The sequence below is a fragment of the Stegostoma tigrinum genome, chromosome 15 (genome assembly GCF_030684315.1).
Source record: "Stegostoma tigrinum isolate sSteTig4 chromosome 15, sSteTig4.hap1, whole genome shotgun sequence".
NCBI lineage: Eukaryota > Metazoa > Chordata > Chondrichthyes > Orectolobiformes > Stegostomatidae > Stegostoma > Stegostoma tigrinum.
Genome location: NC_081368.1, coordinates 22,363,122 through 22,387,336, shown reverse-complemented (window position 1 = coordinate 22,387,336; position 24,215 = coordinate 22,363,122). Strand labels below are relative to the sequence as shown.

Genomic DNA, 24,215 nt, shown 5'->3' with positions numbered 1-24,215 from the left:
AAGCTCAGTACCCATTTCAAATGGACACTTCATGCTCCATTTGTGTGGTAAAATGAAAAGAAACTGTTTCTGATCTCTTCTTTCCTTTTGTACCATGGTCTCCAATGCTTAATTTGCAAATTCACCCATGGTTTCTTCTTGAAACACACCACGGGGATAAAAATTCATAGTTAACTTAACAGCCACCAGGATAGGATGGCCACTCAGTTCTCAGTGTAGGTCCTGCAGCAGCAGATGGCACTGTTCAGTGATGATAGCGCAAGATATCCTTAATTGAGACTAGGACCCGTGGGCACAGCCTTAGAATTAGAGGGGGTAAATTTAAAATGGAAATGAGATGACATTTCTTCAGCCAGAGAGTGGTGCGCTTGTGGAATTCATTGCCACGGAGTGCGGGGAGGCCGGGACGTTGGATGCCTTCAAGGCAGAGATCGACAAATTCTTGATCTCACAAGGAATCAAGGGCTACGGGGAGAGTGCAGGGAAGTGGAGTTGAAATGCCCATCAGCCATGATTTAAATGGCAGAGTGGACTTGATGGGCCGAACGGCCTTACTTCCACTCCTATGTCTTATGGTCTTATGGTCTTATCAATGCCTGCACTGCCTTTCAGCCAACTGAAGAAAATAACAAGACCTCTAGATGTGGGATGTCTTCATTCTCACTGGTCCTTCCTCTGGAGACTTAATGTGACTGTGTGTTTCAGGTTCCTGTTCTATTTGTTGCAATTGTATTCCCTGCCTCCTTCTTCATTTCCTTTGTAGATGCACCAAGCCTGTAAGAAATCTAGCCACAGTGATTTCGATGTGAGCGCTGTGAGCAGATAATCTGTGGGGAATATCAGAGACAACACAGTTTTAAGTAAGGAATTCCTGAACCTTCAAATCAATTACATTGATGCTTCTTATTATGCCGTCACATCGTGTGACCGGGAGGCTTCCCAAGGAGGTCATTGATATGTCTCCATAAGAAGCTCTGTGGTATGTCAATTTATCCAGTTGTACATTGTACAACCAATGTGTTCATGCTACATTGAGAATAAGACACGATGATAGCATCCACCAAGGAAAACGTTCCCCCCTACTTCACAGATCATGTCCTTGCATAATTATAATGTGCAAGTATGAGAGCTGCAAAGCATCATCTTTCAATGTTATTTATAGAATGTGTTATAGAAAATGAAATGGCAAGTTTAGGTAAGAGATAATGGGAATTGCAGATGCTGGAGAATCCAAGATAACAAAGTATGAAGCTGGATCAACACAGTAGGCCAAGCAGCATTTCAGGAGCACAAAAGTTTTGGGCCTAGACCCTTCAGCAGAGAGGGCAAGTTTAGGTACTACTTTTAAATGCCTTGTTTTCAATACAATTGCTGACCGGACATGACAAGGAGGCAATTAGTGTGCACATTGTTTGTGGTTGTCATTTTCAATTCTTGGACAATTAATGACCTGCTGATGAAGTTCAAACTGGAGACAGAAGGTGGCAAGGCCTCAAATTCCAATAGTTTTATTCCATCCTTGGAAAGAAAAATAGTAACTTACTCCACGCAATCTGCAAGTGGTGTCAGCCAGTTTGTGTAGCAATTGTGGTCGACTTTTACCAGACATGGCACGTTTGTTTCTTGCAATCTCCACCCATGATGAATAATTCTTTCCCCCATTCTTCATTCGCCCTTGTGTGTTAATATCCTGTGGTCACTATGAACTTTAAGCCTCCCCCTGTGTCCATACACTCCCTTCATGTGACAATTAATGTGTCCCTTAGGCTCCCTTCATGAGACTATTAATGTTTCCACTTTGTTTCCCTGGGCCCATGTTTTTGGAAATTCACATGCCCTTGTTGGCTTTACACCCTTTCCAAGTAGAGGCCAGAGTTACCATGGCTGGTTTGAAACCCCTCTTCTGAAGCTCCCAATCTCATCCTGTTCCATTCTGAGGTCCTACAATGCTCTCTTTAATTGCCTTATATCATGTTACATGTTACATATTTGTGTTGCCTGTTTTCCTCATGATACATGAACTGCCTCTGATAAACCATTGATAATTGTTGAGCAAACCTCCGGAGCTACCCTCAGGTCTACTTTCATAGACTAACTAAGGCTAATCTTCCCAGACTGAAATCTCTAAAGCACACTGAATTACCTACCTGTCATCCCCAGACTGGTTGCACTTGATTTGCAGGGCTGACCATAGCCCAGAGTGCAATGTTTTGAATGCTATGTGCATTTAAGTACAGAGCCTTTACCTTTATCCTTTCATCATTTTTGTAAATTCTAGTCTTATCTGTTGCTAGTTTCTTAGATTCACATCCTTTGTTCCTTCCTTGCACAGTCCGTTTATTATTTTCCAAATTAATACCTTTCTTCTTGCCTTGACTCTTTTTGATTTACTACATCTGCCCAAATTTGATCTTTATCTCCATGATTTAATTTAAAATTCTCTACATGGGCATAATTTTCAGTTTTTGAAGGTGGCAAATATATTTTCAAATACCATGCCACTAACATGTGGTGGTCTGGTTTGGGTAGTTCACTACCGCCTTTCTCTATGCCAAGTCTAGGACCTTTTGCGTTATGTCTAATATGTAGTATACCTGTAAGAAATATGCTCATGATATCATCATAATTTCATGGCATGTAGCCAAACAGTATAAATGACTCAGACTCCATCTTCACCAGGGTCACTTGAAGCAAGACACACTGTTGGAAGCTGTTATAGATTGTAAGTAAATATTTTAGTCTTAATTCAGACGCTGAGTGACTGTGACAGTAACATATGTACAATACCAGGAACCGTAATAAACTTTTTGTACCACATTACCCATGTCCAGTTCCTACATTTTGGGACCAAATATAAATATTACCTCAGCAGGTACAAATACCTTGCTGGAGGCATGGCACAATTATAGGAAAAATTAAGGGTGGCACGGTGGCTCAGTGGTTAGCACTGCAGCCTCACAGCACCAGGGACTCAGGTTCAGTTCCAGCCTCGGGTAACTGTCTGTGCAGAGTTTGCACATTCTCCCCGTGTTTGTGTGGGTTTCCTCCAGGTGCTCCAGTTTCCTCCCACAGTCCAAAGATGTGCCGGCTAGGTGGATTGGCCATGCTAAATTGCCTGTAGTATTCAGGGGTTTGAGGGTTATAGGGTATGGGTCTGGGTGGGATGCTCCACAGGGCAATGTGGACTTGTTGGGCCAAAGGGCCTGGGAATCTAATCTAATACATTGAAGAGTTCAATGGTTTCACTGTCATTTTTACTTGTCTTGAAGTTAATGATCTTTGCAATATTTTCCAAGGCAAAGGAAAATAAAAGTTGATGCAATGAAAGTTGGCGGCAAGCCTGATTGATTTTAATCTAATGACACTGACGAAATAGCAATCTATTTCCAAGTCAGAATGGTGAGTGACATGGATTGGAACTTTTTCAGGTGGTGGAGTTCCCAATATCTCTTGCCCTTGTCCTTGCAGATAGAAGTGATCGTGGATTTGGAAGATGCTGTTTAAGGAGCCTTGATGAATTCTGCTACTCCACTTTGTGCACTGGGCATTGGGTACTTTGCTAGCTATAGTCTAATGTTATTCATCCTGAAAAATGTTTGAGAATACCTGCTTAATCTATCAGGTGCCTGTTGTGCTCACCCAGTGGTGCCCATTTTAGGCAGATTTTCTGAATTGCCATTGAAAAAGCAAATTCGATGAATTTGGAAGCAATAGTATTCACACATAACAGAGTAAGATATTTTTTTAAACTTGAAGGACGTATGACAAAGTAGAAAATATGGCAGCCTTCAAGCATTTTGTTCTATATTTTAACACAGGCTTGAAAGTACCAATTATAAGATTTTAGATGTAAGAGCAGAAGGTCCATTCAACCCATTAAGTGTGCTCTGCCAATCAATAAAATCATGGCTGATGTTATCACTCTTAACTTCAACTTCCTGCTTTTTCCCCATAACAATTGATTCCCTCACAGATTAAAAAGAATCTATCTCAGCCTTAAATACACTTATGAACGCAGGCTTTACAGTCCCTGCAGCAAAGAATTCCATAGATTCTCTATCCTCAGAGTGAAGAAATGCCTGCTCACTGTTTTAAGCGTGTGACCCCTTATTCTGAGATTGTGCCCTCTGGTCCAAAATTTTCTCATAAGGGAAAATGACCTTTCCACATCTGTCCTGGAGCTCTGCTAAGATTCTTGCATGTTTCAATTTCACTTTTCACTCTTCTAAACTCTAATGAGTAATGGTCCAACCTACTCAGCCTCCCCACATAAGACAGTCCCTCCATCAGCGTTGTGAACCTTTTCTGGGCTTACCCCAATACAGTTATATCTTTTAGTAGATAAATGGCCCAAAACAAATCACAATATTCCAGCTGCCATTTAACTAGTGTCTTGTATAGTTTTAGCAAGACCTCCCTATACCATTCCCTCCTAAATAAGGCCAATACTTCATTTGCCTTCTCTATTAACAACTGGATTTGGGTGTTAGCTTTCTGTGGTTCATACGCAAGTACCTCTAATCTTTTTATTCAGTAAGTTTCTGCAGTTGTGCTCCATTTAAATAAGGCTCAGTTCATCTATTCTTCTTGCCAAAGTGCATAACTCCATTATTTCCACATTATATTCCATCTGCGAAGTTTTTACTCAATCATTTACTCAGTCTATATCCCTCTGCAGACTTTTTCTATCATGCTTACCACTTGCCTGCTTACTTTTTTCTGTGTCATCAGCAAATTTGCCTATACTGGTAGTTCTGTGACAATGTGTGTTTCATTAACGCAAATTGGCTGTAACAGGCTTGATGAATAGTGGATAACAAGGTGTAGAGCTGGATGAACACAGCAGGCCAAGCAGTTTCAGAGGAGCAGGAAGATTGACATTTCGGGCCTAGACTCTTCTTCAGAAGTCGGGGAGGGGAAGGGGGTTCCGACATAAATAGGGAGAGATGGGGAGATGGATCGAAGATGGATAGAGGAGAAGATAGGTGGAGAGGAGACAGACAGGTCAAAGAGGCGAGGATGGAGCCAGTAAAGGTGAGTATGGGTGGGGAGGTAGGGAGGAGATACATCAGTCCAGGAGGATGGACAGGTCAAGGAGGTGGGATGAGGTTAGTAGGTAGGAGATGGGGTGGGGCTTGAGGTGGGAGGAGGGGATAGGTGTGAGGAAGGACGTGTTAGGGAGACGGGGACGAGCTGGGCTGGTTTTGGGATGCAGTGGGAGAAGGGGAGATTTTGAAGCCTGTGAAGTCCACATTGACACCATTGGGCTGCAGGGTTCCCAAGCGGAATATGAGTTGCTGTTACTGCAACCTTCGGGTGGCATCATTGTTGCACTGCAGGAGGCCCAGGATGGACATGTCGTCTGAGGAATGTGAGGGGGAAGTTAAAATGGTTCGCGACTGGGAGTTGCAGTTGTTTATGGCGAACCAAGGGCCCTGGTTGACCCGTTGTCTCTGCCTGCTCCTGCCCCACCAAACTTATCTCCACCTATCATGACTCCATTGTCTCCCCCTTGGTCCAGGAACTCCCTACTTACGTCCATGACACCACCCATGCCCTCCACCTCCTCCAGAACTTCCAATTTACAAAATCATGAGTGAAATATGTATGTCCTAGAACATTTAAAGGCATTTAAAGCCAAAATTGGGTGAGGGGAGTATGTACCACAGAGCTGGAGCTGGAAGACTGAAAGAATAGGCAGAGGAAGTTTCAGCCACAAGGAAGGGAAAAGCCACAAGGTTCTTTTTTAAACAAGAGAAAAATTCCGGTTAACACGTTGGAGGATAGGTCACTGAGAGTAGTGCTCATGGGCAATCAGAATATGATGCAGGACAGGATTCAAGCCAAGGAAATGAATGATGTGTGAATAGCAAGGTCTTTTCCCTAGGGTTAGGGAGTAAAAACCCAGACGGCATAATTTTAAAGATTTTTAAAGGAGAAGTTTTAAAGGAGAAAGATTTCAAAGGGACGTTAGGGGTAACATTTTCACAGACTGGGTGGTTCAGATGTAGAATGACCTGTCGGGGGAAATGGTAGATGCAAATACAGTTACAACATTTAAGAGAAATTTGGGTAGGTATATGAATAGGAAAAGTTTAGACAGATTTGGGCTAAGTGCAGGGATTAATATAGTTTGGAAAATTTGGTCCGAAGGGTCCGTTTCTGCATTGTGTGACTAGGACTCCATGACTCTATTCACTACAATAGCATAAGAAGTTCTTATACAAACATTTGCTTGTTGCAGATAACTGCTGAACCTTTTAATGCTTTCCTTAGGATATTTCTCTGATGACCTAAAAGAAGTGGTCATTGGACCTTTGTCATTTTACTTTTCAGTTCTTGAAATTGCTGTCATTTACCAGCAGCTCTTTGCCTATGTGTGTATTCAGCTGTTTTTTAGTGTATTTACTTAGCAAATTATAACTTCTGGTCCCATATCTCTCCTTTACTTTTGGTCCATTGATATTTTAATATTTTCTATGACCATAACCACAAAACACATGTGAGTCTCTGTGATTCAGACCTGAACAGGTTTCCCATAACTGGGCTGGGATGTGGTCATATAATAATATGGAAAAAAATGTTGAGATTTTCTACATGCTTTGTCTTTTCACACTGGAAAACACCAGCTGAATGGAGGTCATGTGTGAACATGATATTTTGTTTTGAATGTTGAAGGGCTTCCCTGAGATAGACTATGCCTTGTCTCAGCAGCAATCTAGCCCTCAGAGCTGCAAATATTCAGCAGGAGTTGTGTTCCAGTGTGACATAAGTAGAAATAATTTACTTAGTCAATAATGTAGGCAAAAAAAAGTCCTAGAATTGAGTTCAAGCGGATACCTTGTCACTTACACTTAGACACAATATGTAAACATACCCCCAATTTATTGTCATTACTTGGCTATATAAACCACTGGTTTTCAAAATTTCCTGTATGGTGCAACTCCTGCAAATATTACTACACTCCTGGGATTTGGTTCACAACTACTGACATAATGCTGGAGACCTTGTGCAAATATTGAGAAATTCCAAAGGAACCCTTCCCCCAACCTCCTGAAAACACTGAACCCTCTGCAACTATTGACATTCTCCCGGAATGGCAGTCTCACGAACCCAAAACAGGACAATGCCACCATTTCAGAGAAGTTTTTTTATTGTTAGCACGTAACTGCAGAAATAATTGAGATAATTTTAACATAACCCTATCTACAGGTTATTGCAGGATTGGATTAATTGCCTTCTTTATACTCTGCCCAAATTTATGTTCAATTGAGTATTTAATCATTATTTTGCTCTCCATAATGAGTGTGAATCAATATTGAAATCTCAGAAGTCTCTAGTTCCAAACAACTGAGTGAAAATTTTTGACAGGTCTCACCTCAAGTTTTTGTCTGCATTTGCCCTGTTGCTATCTTCTATTTTAATGGAGAACTAGTTAGCAGACTGCAAAGGTATGTTAATTCTCCAGGCAACTACTGCTTTACCGAAATAGGAAGATTAAAAAAAAAATTAGAGCAGGAGTTGGCTATTTGGTCTTTCAAGATTACACTGCCATCGAACAAGATCATTGTTGATCTTCTTCTCAAGGCCAGCTACTTGTGCTATTCTTTAATTAATTTAGCCTCTAAGAAAAATCTATCAATCTTTGATCCTGGACATACTCAGTGACAGAGTGTTCACAACTCTCAGTGATGGAGAATTCCAAAGGATTTGACTTCACTTCAGTCCTATTAAGGAAAGAGGTATCTTTGAACTTTTATAAACCATCTTGGAAGATGATTTTATCTACTTAGTCGTCCAGTGACTGGACAGCTATTTTAAGATGACAGCTGACGTCAAAGTCCTGATTAACCTATATGAGTCTACGTTTCTAGCCATTTAATATCTGCACAATAATTAAATGGAGCACCTTGTAATTCTTGGATTTCATATGATTGCATTTGGGGAGCTAGATATTCACTGAAATTCCAATATTGAAGTAATTTCATCCACTGACCCTTTATAAAATAAGGAAATTACAAGGTAGACTGCTGAATGATTACTTTGGGTTGAATATTCGGCAGAATTGGAAAGTTCCTACAGATCTTAAAAAAGTTTGTATACATGTACATACAGATTCGAGAATCGCTTCTTCCCTTCTATTATCAAACTTATGAATGCACCTCTTTAATGTTAATGCTGATCTCTCTTGGTACCTTCAGAGCAACTGTAACAGTCTGTCCTTAACTCTGTTCTAATACCATGATGCACTTATATAATACAATCTGCTCATAAAGCATGTAAAGCAACATGTTTCACTGTACCTCAGTACACATGACAATAATAAATCAAATCAGTCAAATGGCAAGTGGGACCTGGATGCAGAAGTTCTGCCTCCATTTTTTTTGTAGGTATGAATTATGGCAGTAGATGAAATGGAGCAGGGCATGAATCACACAGGAAGGAAGCCCAAACTTAGAAGAGCTTTTTGACCTTAGTATTGAATTCAAATAGGCCGTATTTTGGCTGTTGCAAGGCCTTAAACTGTAGCATGGAAGTCACAGATTGCACTTTAATGTTGCTTAAGTTTTCTTTAAGCGTCATGGTCTATAGCTTTCTAAATGCCCCACTTTTTAAAACATCCAAAAAAAAGACTGTAAAGAAAATCAAATAAAAAGTTTTGCTAGACTACTCTGACAGACAGGTCAAATGGTGAGTGCTAGAAAACAAGTATCTGTTTGTGCTGTTTCAATAAAGCTCTTCTTGACATTTTTCCCTTGTAATATGAAAGCTTGGCTGAATTTCAAAACAAAAAGCCAACACCAGTCTCAGCAGAGCATGCTATTTTCATTGTTGGGTTTAAAAGTTTAAAAAGGTTTTAAAGGATAATATATTTTTAATGTAGTGTCAGACGGATGTTAGCTTCTGTTTATAAGAGATTAGCAGTGTCAGTGATTTAAAAGTTTTGAATGGATGTCCGAAATGGGAGTTTTTTCACTATCAATTCGGTATGAATAAAGATGTGCTTAGATTGTTAAGAGTCTTTTTTTTCAGTCTTCACTTATTTCCTGAGCACTGACCGTGGTAGACTCCAAATGAGTTGCTGTGGAGTTGGTAGTAGCCTGCGTGGGGATCATTCTTTGGTATGGGGGAGGTATCAGGAGAGATGGTAAGAGATGTTGACATGATGGTGAGGACTAATTAAAAGGCCTAACCAATTATAAAACAAAGGGGACAACCAAAGTGAAGCTTTAAACAAGTCCGCTTCAGCACTAATCCATCCCTGTGGCCACCTATGCTCTGCTTCTGGGGTCGATGAGGATAACCACACCTCCTCCTCATCCCTGGAGCAAATGTTTCACATACAGGGATAATTCTATTTGCAACAGATCTGGAAAGTCAGAAATTTTGCAACTCAAGTTACTGCCATTATAGCAACTTCACAGCAGATTAGAAAAATAATGTGCCTATCATTCGAGAGGCAATGGTCTAGTGGTATTATGATTGGACTGTTAATCCAGAGATTCAGATAACATCCTGGGGACCCGCGTTCTAATCCAGAGATTCAGATAACATCCTGGGGACTCGCTTTCAAATCCCGTCACGGCAGATAGTGGAAGTTGAATTCAATAAATATCTGAAGTTAAGAATCTAATGGTGACTATTTCAGGATGGGCAGTAAATGCTACCTAGGCAGCAATGCCCTCATCCCATGAATGAATAAAGAAAAGAAATTCCATGGAAATCTGCATTGATTCAAGGATTGGAATTTACTAAAGTTAACACAAGTACAAAAACAATATTAGGCACAATGATGACGCAGACATTAAAATTTGAAATCTCAAGGATCCAACAAATTCCATCCTGGGCTCTAAAGAAAGTAGGAGATAAATTCTAGCCAATATCTTTCAAACACTATCATGTTAGGAACAGTCCCTTGAGATTGAGAAGTTGTAAGTGTAACTCATTAATTTAAGAAATCTGAGTGAAACAAAACAGAGAATTATAGATTTGTCACACTAACATCTGTGATTAGAAGTTACTTGAATCTATCATTAAGAGCATTGTGACTGAGGACTTAGAAAAATTGAGATAATTGGGTAGAGCCCATGTACATATGTAAGGCTAGGTCTGGTCTAACAAATACAACTGAATTTTTTGAGACGTTAATGTGAGGAAGTCTATGGATGTAATTTATATAGGTATTCAAAGTTATTCGGTGAGGTTCCACATAAGAATTTGTGGTTTAAAATTAAAGCTCATGGAATTGAATGCCAATTAACTTGTTAGGAGACTGATTAGGCGGTGGAAGACAGACAGTAGTGATAGTGGGTATGCATTTGAATTGGAAGGAAAATTACGCATAGTTTCCCACAAGGATCAGTGCTGACTCTTTAACTATTCATTATATTTATGGATGACTTACGTAGCACAATAGACAGCCATATATTCAAGGTTGATATTAGCATGAAAATTATAGAATTAATGTACTTGGGACCAATAAATTACAAAGAGGCATTGACGGATTAAAATGAATGGGTAAAACTGTGTCAGATGGATTTTGACACAGATAAGTGTGACATGATCCATTTTGGACTAAAAGAAGATTGATTTCATTGTTATTGGAATGGTGGAAAACTAGAAGCCTCAGAGGTGCAGAGAGATGTAAGGATCCATGTGCATCGATCACTTAAGAATAATAGTCTAGGTACAGAAAATGATCAAATGATCAATGGCAAGTTAGAATAAAAAGGAGGTGGGCTTTTGCTACAGCTATACAAAGCCTAGTTAAACTATCTCTGTAGCATTGAATTTTTACACTGTTTATAGTGATGGATAATAGATCTTAGAAAGGATATGTTAGTCATAGAAGACTGCAACGCAGATTCACCAGAATATTACCAAAGATTAGGAGAACATATGGGCTGGTGTACTCTGAAATATAAAAGGTCAGAGCGATTTAATTGAGGGATTTTTTTTAGGAATGTCAAAGGAATTACTAAAATAAATAGATATTTGTTCCACTGGTGAGGGAGTGTAGGGCAAGGGACCATAACTTCAAACCAAAATCAAACCAATCTGGAAAAAGATTTGGACTTCGTCAGGCAAAGGGTTTGAGAAATCTGAATCTCCCTTCTACAAAAATCAACAAATGCCAACCCAAAGAATTATTTTAAAACAGAAACAAAGTAGCTGGATAGAATTAACATAAAGATTAGCTGCGATCACTTTCAATGGCAGAGTAACTGGAGTAACTGAATGGTCATTATTTATGTTCCTGGACTTCAGGTAGGACTGCACAATGCAAGACCTTACTTGTTGCTAATTTCCTCAGTTAAAAAAGATAAAGATGTTTCCAATTATGCACATCGCATCTGTGACCCTCTTGATGAATCTCAGCCCAACAGTTTGACTGTTTTTGTTCACACTCCCTCTGAAATTTTGGAATGACTTTTAAACATGAAGTGTCCAGACCGTTGTGAGCATTGGTTTGTGCTGAGGGTTGCTCACTAATCATGTTCCAGAGGGCAACATAGCTTTATCACAACCACCTGAGCAAGCAAAGCTTACGCATGCAGGCTTCCTCTGGCATTCTTAGCTAGGTGCGCCTCAATCATTACAGAGTGCTGCATTGGTACGGGGGCACTTTAATAATCTGTTGTGGTGCAAGGTAAACTGCTTTGGGGCATTCTTCCTATCTGTCTCCCTCCCTCTATCTCTGTCTTGCTTTCTGTGGTTCACTCAACAAGTGGTGGGAATCCGGACTGCACTGCCTGGGAAGGTAGTGGAGGCTTAAAAGCTTTAAAAAAAATAGTTGGATGACTACTCATATATCATATCATTCACGAAGAATTTTCAGAAGTTGATTTCGGAGCAGATATTTGCAGACTAAAAGGATGGCTGGAAAATGAGAAACCTTCAAAAATGGGAAATAATCATTGGGTTAGCACCTATTGCTTTCTGTACAAGGGAGAATCACATTTCTCAAAGCCTTTGCCTGAAGAAGTGCTAAGGAGAGATCTGAAACAGTATGTTCCTGTTAGGGTGAAGGGCAAAGCTGGTAGCTGCAGGGAATGCTGGATGACAAGAGAAATTAAGGTATTGGTTAAGGATAAGAAGGAAGCATCTATCAGGTATAGACAGCAGGAATCAAGTGAATCCCTAGGAGAGTATAAGGGCAGTAAGAGTATACCTAAGTGGGAAATCAGGGAGGGGCAAATGGGGGACATCAGATAGCTTTGGCAAATAAGGTTCAGGAGAATCTAAAGGGATTCTACAAAAGCATTAAGGACAAAAGAGCAACAAGGGACAGAGTAGGGTCCCTCAAAGATGAGCAAGGCTGTCTGTATGTGGAACCACAGGGGATGAGGGAGATATTAAATAGAACAAAGAACATAGAACAATACAGCACAGAACAGGCCATTCGGCCCTCGATGTTGCGCCGACCTGTGAACTAATCTAAGCCCATCCCCCTACACTATCCCATCGTCATCCATCTGCTTATCCAAGGACTGTTTAAATGCCCCTAATGTGGCTGAGTTCACTACTTTGGCAGGCAGGGCGTTCCACGCCCTTACCACTCTCTGAGTAAAGATTTTGAGTATTGAGTATTTTGCATCAGTGTCTACTGTGGAGACAGATATGGAAGATGGAGAACTTGGGAAAATAATTAGTGACATCTTGAAAAATGTCCATATCAAAGAGGAGGAGGTGCTGGACATCTTAAAACGCAAAAGGTAGATAAATCTATGGGACATCATCACGTGTACATAGAACTCATTGGACAGCTGGGCCCCTTGCTGAGATACTTGTATCATAGATAGCCACGGTGTGGTGCCAGAAGACTGGAGGTTGGCTAATATGGCGCCACTGTTTAAGAAAGGTGGTAAGGAAAAGCCAGGCAACTATAGACTGGTGAGCCTGACGCCAGTAGTGGGCAAGTTGGAGGAAATCCTTAGGGACAGGATTTACACGTATTTGGAAAGGCAAGGACTGATTAGGGATAGACAACATGGCTTTGTGTGTGTGAAATTGTGATCACTAACTTGATTCAATTTTTTGAAGAAGTAACAAAGAGGATTTATGAAGGCAGAGCTGTGGACATGATCTAAATGGACTTCAGTAAGGCATTTGACAAGGTTCATCGTGGTAAACTGGTTAGCAAGGTTAGATCACACGGAATACAGGGAGAACTAGCCATAAGCATGGAGAATTAGCTTGAAGGTAGAAGACAGCAGGTGGTGGTGGAAGTATGCTTTTCAGGCTGGAGGCCTGTGACCAGTGCTGTACCACAAGGATCGGTGCTGGGTCTATTGCTTTTTGTCATTTATATAAATGATTTGGATGTAAACATAGGAAGAACAGTTAGTAAGTTTGCAGATGACGCCATAATTGGAGGTATAGCGAACAGCAAAGATGGTTACCCCAGAGTACAATGGGACCTTGATCAGATGGGCCAATGAGCCAATGGGCCAAGGAGTGGCAGAAGGAGTTTAGTTTAGATAAATGTGAGGTGCTGCATTTTGGAGAGACAAATAGGGCTGAACTTATACGCTTAATGGTAAAGTCCCGGGGAGTGCTGCTGAACAAAGAGACCTTGGCGTGCAGGTTCATAGTTCCTTGAAAGTGGAGTCAAAAGTAGATAGGATAGTGAAGAAGGAGTTTGACATGCTTGCCTTTTTTGTTCAGTGCATCGGGACGTCATGTTGCAGCTATACAGGACACTGGTTAGGCCACTTTTGAATACTGTGTGCAGTTCTGGTCTCCCTGTTATGGAAAGGATGTTGTGAAACTTGATAGAGTTCAGAAAAGATTTACAAAGATGTTGCCAGGGTTGGAGGGTTTGAGCTATAGGGAGAGGCTGAATAGGCTGGGACTATTTTCCCTGGAGCATTAGAGGCTGAGGAGTGACCTAATGGAGGCTTATAAAATTATGAGGGGCATGGATAGAGTGAATAGCTAAGGTCATTTTCACGGAGTAGGGGAGTCCGAAACTAGAGGGCATAGATTTAAGGTGAGTGGGGAAAGATTTAAAAGGGACCTAAGGGTCAACATTTTCAAGCAGAGGGTAGTACGTGTACAGAATGAGCTGTCAGAGGAAGTGGTGAAGGCTTATAGAATTACAACATTGAAAAGGCATCTGGAGGGGTACATGAACAGGAAGGGTTTAGATGGATATGGCCCAAATGCTGGCAAATGGGACTAAATTTATTTAGGATTTCTGGTAGGCATGGATGGGTTGGACTAAAGGATCTGTTTCCATGCAAAATATGAGCATTAATACCAAAATTTAGGCCAAAATGTATTTTTAAAATTAAAGACGTACATCCCTGAAAGTCAATGGGAAAGAACATGAATAGCCTGCTGCTCCTGCTTCAAGGAGTCACTTGGTGTCAGCCACATCTAGGCTCACCTCCACTTTTATCAAACACAGCATTCCCCACTGGAAAAGTGGAACTGTAGCTGGACTCCCTAAATAGTCATTAATTTGAATACTTAATTAAAAGATTTGCCCACTTTTTTGCAGAATTGTTTTAACCTGATTTGCAGCTGTTATTTTCCCACTTTGCTCACAGACCATGTTAAACAGGCAGTGTACCCACTGCAATTCAAACCTCTACCTCGAGCATTTTTTCAGCATTCACAGTTCCCACCTTTCTATCCAAAATTCCCAGACAGGGATGGTCACTGCAGCCTGCTTGGTTCTTGTAGTCCCTGGCAGCTACTTCTCCATCTGTCACTTGCAGTCTGATCTATAGTCATGCCACGGCCCTGCGTATGATGTGTTCAGACATATCAGCACTCACTGTGCCTTTGTGGTTAATCTTTGGCCCTGTACCATGTTGTTGCTGCTTTTAATTCTCTGTTTCGCAGAGGTGATGTGAGTAGAAATCTCAGCTAGTTGTGTGTCTGATACATCCATGCCAGAATCTCCACCACCAAAAAGAAGTATCACTGTCATCCATTATGATCCTTTGTTGTCACTTCCAACTGACTGTGTTATCTGACATTTGCATATTTCCCAGCTGCAGAAAAACTAAAGTCAATTGCACATTGAAATTCAGCACTTCTTAAATTTTAAATTCAATTTGGAACATCACTCAATATATTATACAACTTAACATCAGTTCATAAATAGTATTGTTATTGGGCATGTTGGACTAAACTTATGTGGGTTCCTTATCAGCGCCTATGTTTAATTTGAGAATATATATGGGCACAACTATTTTTCAGCCAAAGCGTGGAGTTGAGGTGAATAGCAAGAAGGATGTCTGCGAGAAGGCAGGTCGGGTTTTTTTCAATTAGTTACATTTTTCTCAGTTTAGTAAAAATGTTTAGACCAGTAAAAAGCCAAACCTTACTGTTCAGAAGTTTATAAGCCTGCTTGGACATTCTGGCCTTCAGCATGATTTTACCAGCATGTTGCCTGTTAATGGGGGATATTAGCTATGAAGAAAGGTTGGATAGGTTGGTTTTGTTTTCATTGGACCACAGGATGTTAAGGGACAACCAGACAGAAGGTTATGTGATTGTGTATGGCATGGATAGAGTGGAAACTATGAGGTCTTTTTATCCCAGGGTGGAGGGGTCAATTACTAGGGTTCATAGGTTCAAGGCACAGGTGTAGAGGTGGAAGTTTAAAAGAGATGTACAAGGAAAGCTTTTCACGCAAAGGGTGGTGAGTGCCTGGAACGCTCTGCCACAGGAGGTGCTGGAAGTGGACTCAATAGCAGCATACAAGAAACACCTGGACAAACACATGAATGGGAAGGGAATAGAGGGATTCAGATTTTTGTGTGGAAGGATAAAATGTGTTGGTGCAGCCTTGGAAGGCTGAAGGGCCTGTTCCTGTGCTTTATTGTTCTTTGTTCTTTCTTTGTAACATCCAGGCACCTTATTTAAAAAACATCCAAACAGCATTTCCCTCTTTATAACCCACGAGCATCACTCAACCAGTGGAGGGCAACTAGACAGTGGAGGCTGTGGAGATCAGTGCCCATGTGTGACTCAACAGGATCTAGCTCCAGAGCTGCAGGAGATTGAATCATCTTTTCTGCAATGACAGGCTATATAAGTACTAATGTCTACTCAATGCTTCATGCTCTTAAGTGGAAGTTAACATCGTAGATAGTTTTAAGTCAACTTGTTCAAACGTATATGACATACCTCTAGAGCAAGCAGCACTTGAACCCAGGCCCTCCTGACCCTACCATTGCACCACAAGAACTCCAAAGAGTGAGCACTGTAAGGAAGTTAGGTGGCAGATATTGTATCCATCAGATGCCTCATTTACATAAATATCTGCCCCTTCTTTGTACCTACAAATGCAGCACTACTGACACCCCATTGGTACGGCATTTCACTATCTGTCAGTGTTCACACTTAAATCATAGAGTCATTGAGTCATACAGTAATACAGCACAGAAACAGACCCTTCGGTCCAACTGGCCCATACTGACCATAATCCCAAACAAAACTAGTTCCACCTGCCTGCACTTGGCCCATATCCTTCCAAGCATTTCCTATTCATGTACTTATCTGAATGTCTTTTAAACATTGTAACTGTACCCACATCCCCCACTTTCTCTGGAAGTTCATTCCACCTACAAACCACTCGCTATGTAAAAAGTTGTTCCTCATATCTTTTTTTAAAGTTTTTCTGCTTTCACCTTAAAAATGTGCCCCATCATCTTGAAACCCCCATCCTAGGGAAAGGACACCCCCCATTCACCTTACCTATGCGCGTCCGGATTTTATAAACCTTCTACAACCTTCTAGACACAAGTGAAAATGTCTGAGCCTATCCAGAAACATATCAGGAGTATTCGTAGAATAAAACAAAAGAGAAATGCAGCTCAGGAACAGGCCCTTCGGCGTGCCAATCCTGTGCTGATCATCATCATCTGACTAAACTGAAAAACAAACCTCTGCCCTTATGTGGTCCATAGTCACCTATTCGCTCCCCATCCAGATGCCTCCTAAATGTTGCCAACATGCCCACTTCCATCACCTCATCTGGCAGTGCATTCCAGGCTCCTACCAATCTTTGCATGAAAAACTTCCCTTGCACATTTCCCTTAAACTTTTGCCCTCTCACATTGAACCTATGACCCCTTGTAATTGAAACTTCAACCTTGGGGAAAAGCCTCGACTATCCACCCTGTCTATGCCTCCCATAATTTTGTAGACCTCTATCAGGTTTCCTCTCAGCCACCATATTTCCAGCGAAAACAATCCTAGTCTTTTTAACCTTTCCTCATAGCCAATGCCCTTGAGACCAGGCAATGTCCTGGTGAACCCTCTTTGCACTCTCACCAAAGCTTCCAATTCTTCTGGTAGTGTGGCAACCAAAACTGCACGCAACACTCCAAATGCGGCCTAACAAGGGCTTTATATAGCTGCAACATGGTTTGCCAAGCCTTGTACTCCATGGCCTGGCCGATAAAGACAAGCATGCCAAATGCCTTCTTAATCACCTTGGCCAACTGTGTTGTCACTTTTAAGCAACTGTTGACCTGCACACCCAGATCTGCCTGTATGTGAATGTTCCTACGGGTTCTGACATTAACAGTATGACTCACCTAAATTTAATCCTCCAAAATGCATCATCTCAAATGTACACTGTATGCTCCTTTTCCAGGGACACCCAGGCATGAACATAACCAAGGAAAAGGGGCAGACAGTCAGCCACAATGACCCTCTCTACAGCCCTCTGCCTGGCCCTATTAATGACCAGCTTGGCCAGGCCCAGGAGCAGACGCACAAGGAGATCCTCCGACCTACCCGCACTCCGTACCGGGTGCCCAAGGATCAGGAGAGTGGGGCTGAAGTGTGGCCAAAAAACACAAAAAGAGGCCTTCAAGATAACTGAAAAGGGAGTGTGAGTGCCCACACCTAATCTATACATGGCCCACTGATTCTACAGTGCCACAAAACACACAGCTGGGCTGAGTCCCTGAACCACCGCAATCTATGGTTACAGGGGATTGCTGTGTGTAACACCATCCACCCCAGATCCCTGAGGGAAAAAGGGAGGACTCCCACATAGAGAGCCCTCCATTGGGGATCCCTGCCGCCCAGTGGCAAATGGGCACGCCAAGGCATATCTGGGCAGTGGACAAAGGAGAAGAGGTGGATGCTGTGCAGCTGCAGTCTGTACAGGGCCCATTGTTTCACATCTTTAAGACACAAAATTAAAATTCCGGAAGGGCTTCAGGCTGTGGGGTACGGGTTCCCGGGGGAAGTACAGGATCCTGGGGTCAATGTGAAATTCCATCCTGTGGGGGGTGGGTGCTGAGTTTATACCACCCATCCAATTAAGTTCCCATACCGACCCATTGAAGAGCTCAGGGTGGCCCAGAAAATTCGACACCATGGATTTTTTTTTACTGCTCATTGCATTAGGACTGATAAGTTTGAAAATCTAGACCCCCGGCACGGTCACTCACTTCCAGGATCGGTCAATGAGCATTCACAATCAGTATGGCTGTTTAAAGCTTTACTCTTTATTTCTTCATACGGCTGGGTACAGAGCATCCGGAAACACAGAAGTTGAGCACTTCCGTATTCCTCGGAGGACCGGCATGCAACAGCTTAATACAAAGATATTTTTATACTTTTCTTAAAGCAGGGTACAAGGTGCGATTGCATAGTACATTCAAACAATTATCAATCAGTACATGATATTGGCTCATTGGCATTTACTTAGTCCAATGATATTAACTGGTAAACAACTGATATCAGAACACTTAGGTCACTTTTATCTCCCGACACAGTGCCTCCACACCTGCACCTGAAGGTCAATTAGAGCGGTTAGTACTGCCTTAACTTATCAAGTTACTTCTGTATTCTAAAGGACGCATTGTCTGCTAATCTTTCTTTGCTACAGTCTGGGGGTTAGTTATTCATGCAACTCCAGCGGAGTTAGTAATTAGCAGCTTAGAAGCCATTTTGTTGTGCTAACTTGCATCGAGAAGCCATCTTGTTGCTGTCTAAGTTACCAAGAGTATTCGTCAGGCAGTTGCTCTGAGCTGCAACTAGTCACGCAGGCACAGGTCATGATCCTCCTTATCTCCTAGCCTAGTCTGCATCTAAGTTTTAGACTCTCAAGTTCTCTCAAGAAATTAATCTGTTTTGATAATAACAACTGCAGTGAAATTGCAATGAGTCAAATTTCAGGTAACCTGAGGGTCCAGCTGTCGTCAGGTTGCCCGTGTTCTCAGCATTCCCTCCAATAGAATAAGAAATTCCATAGAATGGTGCCAGTGATCAGCACAAGTTCCCGGTGGTGTTTCTGGATTAGCAGAACTCATGCAGGCTTGTCAAAGAACTGTGTCCACCAGAGTTAGCAGGGTTAGCACAACGCTGGGCTCACCTGCAGTGCTGGCCACAAACTTTTCCCTGCCAGGTCCTCCTGAACGAGTGTGCACAAAGAAACATTTGAAACCTGACTGGCTTGCCACCTTTTTACCAGGCCACCCTTTAATGTTTAAAGACAAAACATGTAATGATGGAAAGTGAAAAAGGGAAAATGTCACCACCATGGTCTGTCCCATTTTGGATGGCATCAAAAGGGCTGCTGCCTTTACAGATTGGAAATTCCAAGAAGCGACTTTGCTATGCAAATGTCAAGACTCTATCCTTGCAGTGTGAGGCTAACAAAACCGCTGGCCTCCAGAACTTTTGAATTGTGGATCAGGAAAGTAGACAAACCTTATCAATGGAAGAAAGGGAGGACTATCGCTCTGATAACCCAGAAAGCGTCCTTGACTGCCTTGCCTCGTTTCTCAGCGAAACCACGACGGGGCTGAAGAGAATTTACAGGAAAGTTTTTAGCCTTCACCCCAGGATGGGAGAGTTTACAATTATTTTCTTTCGAAAGTCTATGTCTCAACTGTAGAGAGATGGATATATATAGTGTGGAGCTGGGTGAACACAGCAGGCCAAGCAGCTTCTTAGGAGCACAAAAGCTGACGTTTTGGGCCTAGACACTCCATCAGAAAAGGGGGATGGGGAGAGGGTTCTGAAATAAATAGGGAGAGAGGGGGAGGCGGACCAAAGATGGATAGAGAAGAAGATAGGTGGAGACGAGAGTATAGGTGGGGAGGTAGGGAGGGGATAGGTCAGTCCGGGGAGGATAGACAGGTCAAGGGGGCAGGATGAGGTTAGTAGGTAGGAAATGGAAGTACGGCTTGAGGTGGGAGGAGGGGATAGGTGAGAGGAAGAACAGGTTAGGGAGGCTGGGACAAGCTGGGCTGGTTTTGGGATGCAATGGGGGGAGGGGAGATTTTGAAGCTGGTGAAATCCACATTGATACTATTGAGCTGCAGGGTTCCCAAGCGGAATATGAGTTGCTGTTTCTGCAATCTATGGGTGGCATCAATGTGGCACTGCAGGAAACCCAGGATGGACATGACGTCCAAGGAATGGGAGGGGAAATTGAAATGGTTTGCGACTGGGAGGTGCAGATGTTTATTGTGAACCGAGCATAGGTGTTCTGCAAAGCGGTCCCAAGCCTCTGCTTGGTTTCCCCAATGTAGAGGGAGCCACAATGGGTACAGCGAATGCAGTATCCCACATTGGCAGATGTGCAGGTGAACATCTGCTTGATGTGGAAAGTCATCTTAGGGCCTGGGATGGGGGTGAGGGAGGAGATGTGGGGCAAGTGTAGCACTTCCTGCGGTGGCTGGGTAAGGAGCCGGGTGTAGTGGGGTTGGAGGGGAGTGTGGAGCAGACAAGGGAGTCACGGAGAGAGTGGTCTCTCTGGAAGGCAGACAAGGGTGGGGATGGAAAAATGTCTTTAGTGGTGGGATCGGATTGTAGATGGCGGAAGTGTCGGAGGATGATGCGTTGTATCTGGAGGTTGGTGGGGTGGAATGTGAGGATTAGGGGGATTCTCGTTTGGCAGTTATTGCGGGGGCTGGATGTGAGGGATGACTTGTGGGAAATGCTGGAGACATGGTCGAGGGCGTTCTTGACCACCACGGGGGGGATGTTGCGGTCCTTGAAGAACGAAGGCATCTGGGATGTACGGGAGTGGAATGCCTCATCCTGGGAGCAGATTGGGGCAAAGGAATTGGGAATAGGGGATGGAATTTTTGCAGGAAGGTGGGTGGGAGAAGGTGTATTCTAGGTAGCTGTGGGAGTCGGTGGGCTTGAAATGGAGATCGGTTTCTAGGTGGCTGCCTGAGATAGAGATAGAGAGGTCCAGGAAGGTGAGGGATATGTTGGAGATGGTCCAGGTGAACTTGAAGTTGGGGTGGAAGGTGTTGGTGAAGTGGGTGAACTGTTCGAGCTCCTCTTAGGAGCACGAGGTGGCGCCGACACAGTCACCAATGTAACGGAGGAAGAGGTGCGGTTAAGGGCCTGTGTGGGTACAAAAGAGGGACTGTTCCACATAACCTACAAAGTGGGCATTGCGGGTCTGGGGAACAATCAGGTTGGAGGCTGTGGGTGGGAGGTCATCTGAGGTGATGAGGTTGTGGATTGTTTGGGAGATGATGGTTTGGCGATCGGGAGTGGGGTCATGATCCGGGTGCGGTAGGAGGAGGTGACGAAGAGTTTGCATCTGGCCTCAGCAATGTAAAGGTCAGTGCGCCATACTACAACTGCACCTCCCTTCACCATGGACGTCCAGCCCCGTTACGTCTCCACGTGGAACAGTCCCTCTTCCACACCTACATTGGCCCTTAATCCCACCTCTTCCTCCGTTACATTGATGACTGTATCGGCGCCGCCTTGTGCTCCCAAGGCAAGCTTGAACAGTTCATCCATTTCACCAACACCTTCCACCCCAACCTTAAGTTCACCTGGGCCATCTCCAACACACCCCTCACATTCCTGGACCTCCCTGTCTCCATCTCAGGCAACTACCTACAAACTGATGCCCATTTCAAGCCCATCGACTCCCACAGCTACCTAGAACACACCTCCTCCCACCCACCTTCCTGCAAAAATTCCATCCCCTATTCCCAATTCCTTTACCTCCGCTGCATCTGCTCCCAGGATGAGGCATTCCACTCCCACACATCCCAGCTGTCCTTGTTCTTCAAGGAACGCAACATCCCCCCCCAACCCCGCGGTGGTCGAGAACGCCCTTGATCATGTCTCTTGCATTTCCCGCAACTCATTCCTCACACCCCGCCCCCGCAATAACCGCCAAAAGAGAATCCCCCTCATTCTCACATACCACCCCACCAACCTCCTGATACAACGCATCATCCTCCGACACTTCCGCCACATACAATCCGATCCCACCATCAAAGACATTTTTCCATCCCCACCCTTGTCTGCCTTCCAGAGAGACCACTCTCTTCGCGACTCCCTTGTCTGCTCCACGCTCCCCTCCAACCCCACCACACCCGGCACCTTCCCCTGCAACCGCAGGAAGTGCTACACTTGCCCCCACACCTCCTCCCTCACCCCCATCCCAGGCCCTAAGATGACTTTCCATATTAAGCAGATGTTCACCTGCACATCTGCCAATGTGGGATACTACATCCATTGTACCTGGTGTGGCTTCCTCTAAATTGGGGAAACCAAGCGGAGGCTTGGGGACCGCTTTGCAGAACACCTCCGCTCGGTTCACAATAAACAACTGCACCTCCCAGTCGCAAACCATTTCAATTTCCCCTCCCATTCCATGGACGTCATGTCCATCTTGGGCCTTCTGCAGTGCCACATTGATGCCACCCATAGATTGCAGAAACAGCAACTCATATTCCGCTTGGGAACCCTGCAGCTCAATAGTATCAATGTGGATTTCACCAGCTTCAAAATCTCCCCTCCCACCATTGCATCCCAAAACCAGCCCAGCTTGTCCCAGCCTCCCTAACCTGTTCTTACTCTCACCTATCCCCTCCTCCCTCCTCAAGCCGTACCTCCATTTCCTACCTACTAAACTTGACCTGCCCATCCTCCCCGGACTGACCTATCCCCTCCCTACCTCCCCAACTATACTCTCCTCTCCACCTATCTTCTCCTCTATCCATCTTCGGTCCGCCTCCCCCTCTCTCCCTATTTATTCCAGAACCCTCACCCTATCCCCCTCTCTGATGAAGGGTCTACGCCCAGAACGTCAGCTTTTGTGCTCCTAAGAAGCTGCTTGGCCTGCTGTGTTCATCCAGCTCCACACTTTGTTATCTTGGATTCTCCAGCATCTACAGTTCCCATTATCTCTATTGCTTGTATTCAGTTTGCTGGGGCAAGCTCGGTGAGATTGCTGGGCAAATAGGAAAAGTCACAGAAACATCATCGTACCTGAATTCTAACATAAAAGGGGCGCTTTGAGCACCCATGTCCTACTTCCCTCGAGTCACTGCAGGTTATGAGGGGCTGAATCTCAGAGTTTCTAACTTCTGCCCTATATCCCAATGTGGATCAAATCGCAATTCCACCCACTCCTCCCAACTAGATGGATTTTTTTGTCTTGTGATTCAATTTAAAGGGGCAACCATCAAATCAAATATCGAAAACAGTAATATTATGTATTTTTCACAATGATCCTCAAGATTATCTCCTCGTATTTCAAAACAATTCAGCACAGAACCCATGTATGTTTAGTGCCACACTTGGCTCCATTTTATTTCATTTGTTCTGAATCATTGATATGGCATCTAACTCATTGTATAGAACATAGAACAATACAGCACAGAACAGGCCCTTCAGCCCACGATGTTGTGCCGACCATTGATCCTCATGTATGCAACCTCAAATTTCTGTGACCATATGCATGTCCAGCAGTCTCCTAAATGACCCCAATGACTTTGCTTCCACAACTGCTGCTGGCAACGCATTCCATGCTCTCACAACTCTCTGTGTAAAGAACCCGCCTCTGACATCCCCTCTATACTTTCCTCCAACCAGCTTAAAACTATGACCCCTCGTGCTAGCCATTTCTGCCCTGGGAAATAGTCTCTGGGTATCAACTCTATCTATGCCTCTCATTATCTTGTATACCTAAATATTCTTCTACATTAGATGAGTTAATAATTTCTCTTATTCTGCCATCTACAAATTTGAATTCCATTGGCAACAGCATCCTAGTGACTGAAAACTAACAACATTATACCTTATGCCAATAAACCAATATAGTGTTTGTTCAGTAGATCCTGTTTAGCTTGTTCCAGCAATTGCAAAAAGATTGTCACTGGTAACATCTATAGTAAATTTGGCGTCGAGTCCATCAGTCTTTCTGTCTGCACATATTCAATTTATCACAAGGTAAAAGCCAGTAT

At 43.3% G+C, this 24,215-nt stretch overlaps 1 long non-coding RNA gene across 1 annotated transcript in view; it reads right to left on the bottom strand.

Annotated features, from left to right (window-relative positions):
• Positions 1-418: 418 nt before the first annotated feature.
• Positions 419-24,215, bottom strand: part of LOC132210558 (uncharacterized) — a 74,071-nt gene continuing 50,274 nt past the window's right edge. Inside the window, exon 3 of the long non-coding RNA XR_009446690.1 lies at positions 419-827. This is a non-coding gene — a long non-coding RNA (uncharacterized LOC132210558). The remainder of the gene's footprint in view (positions 828-24,215) is intronic.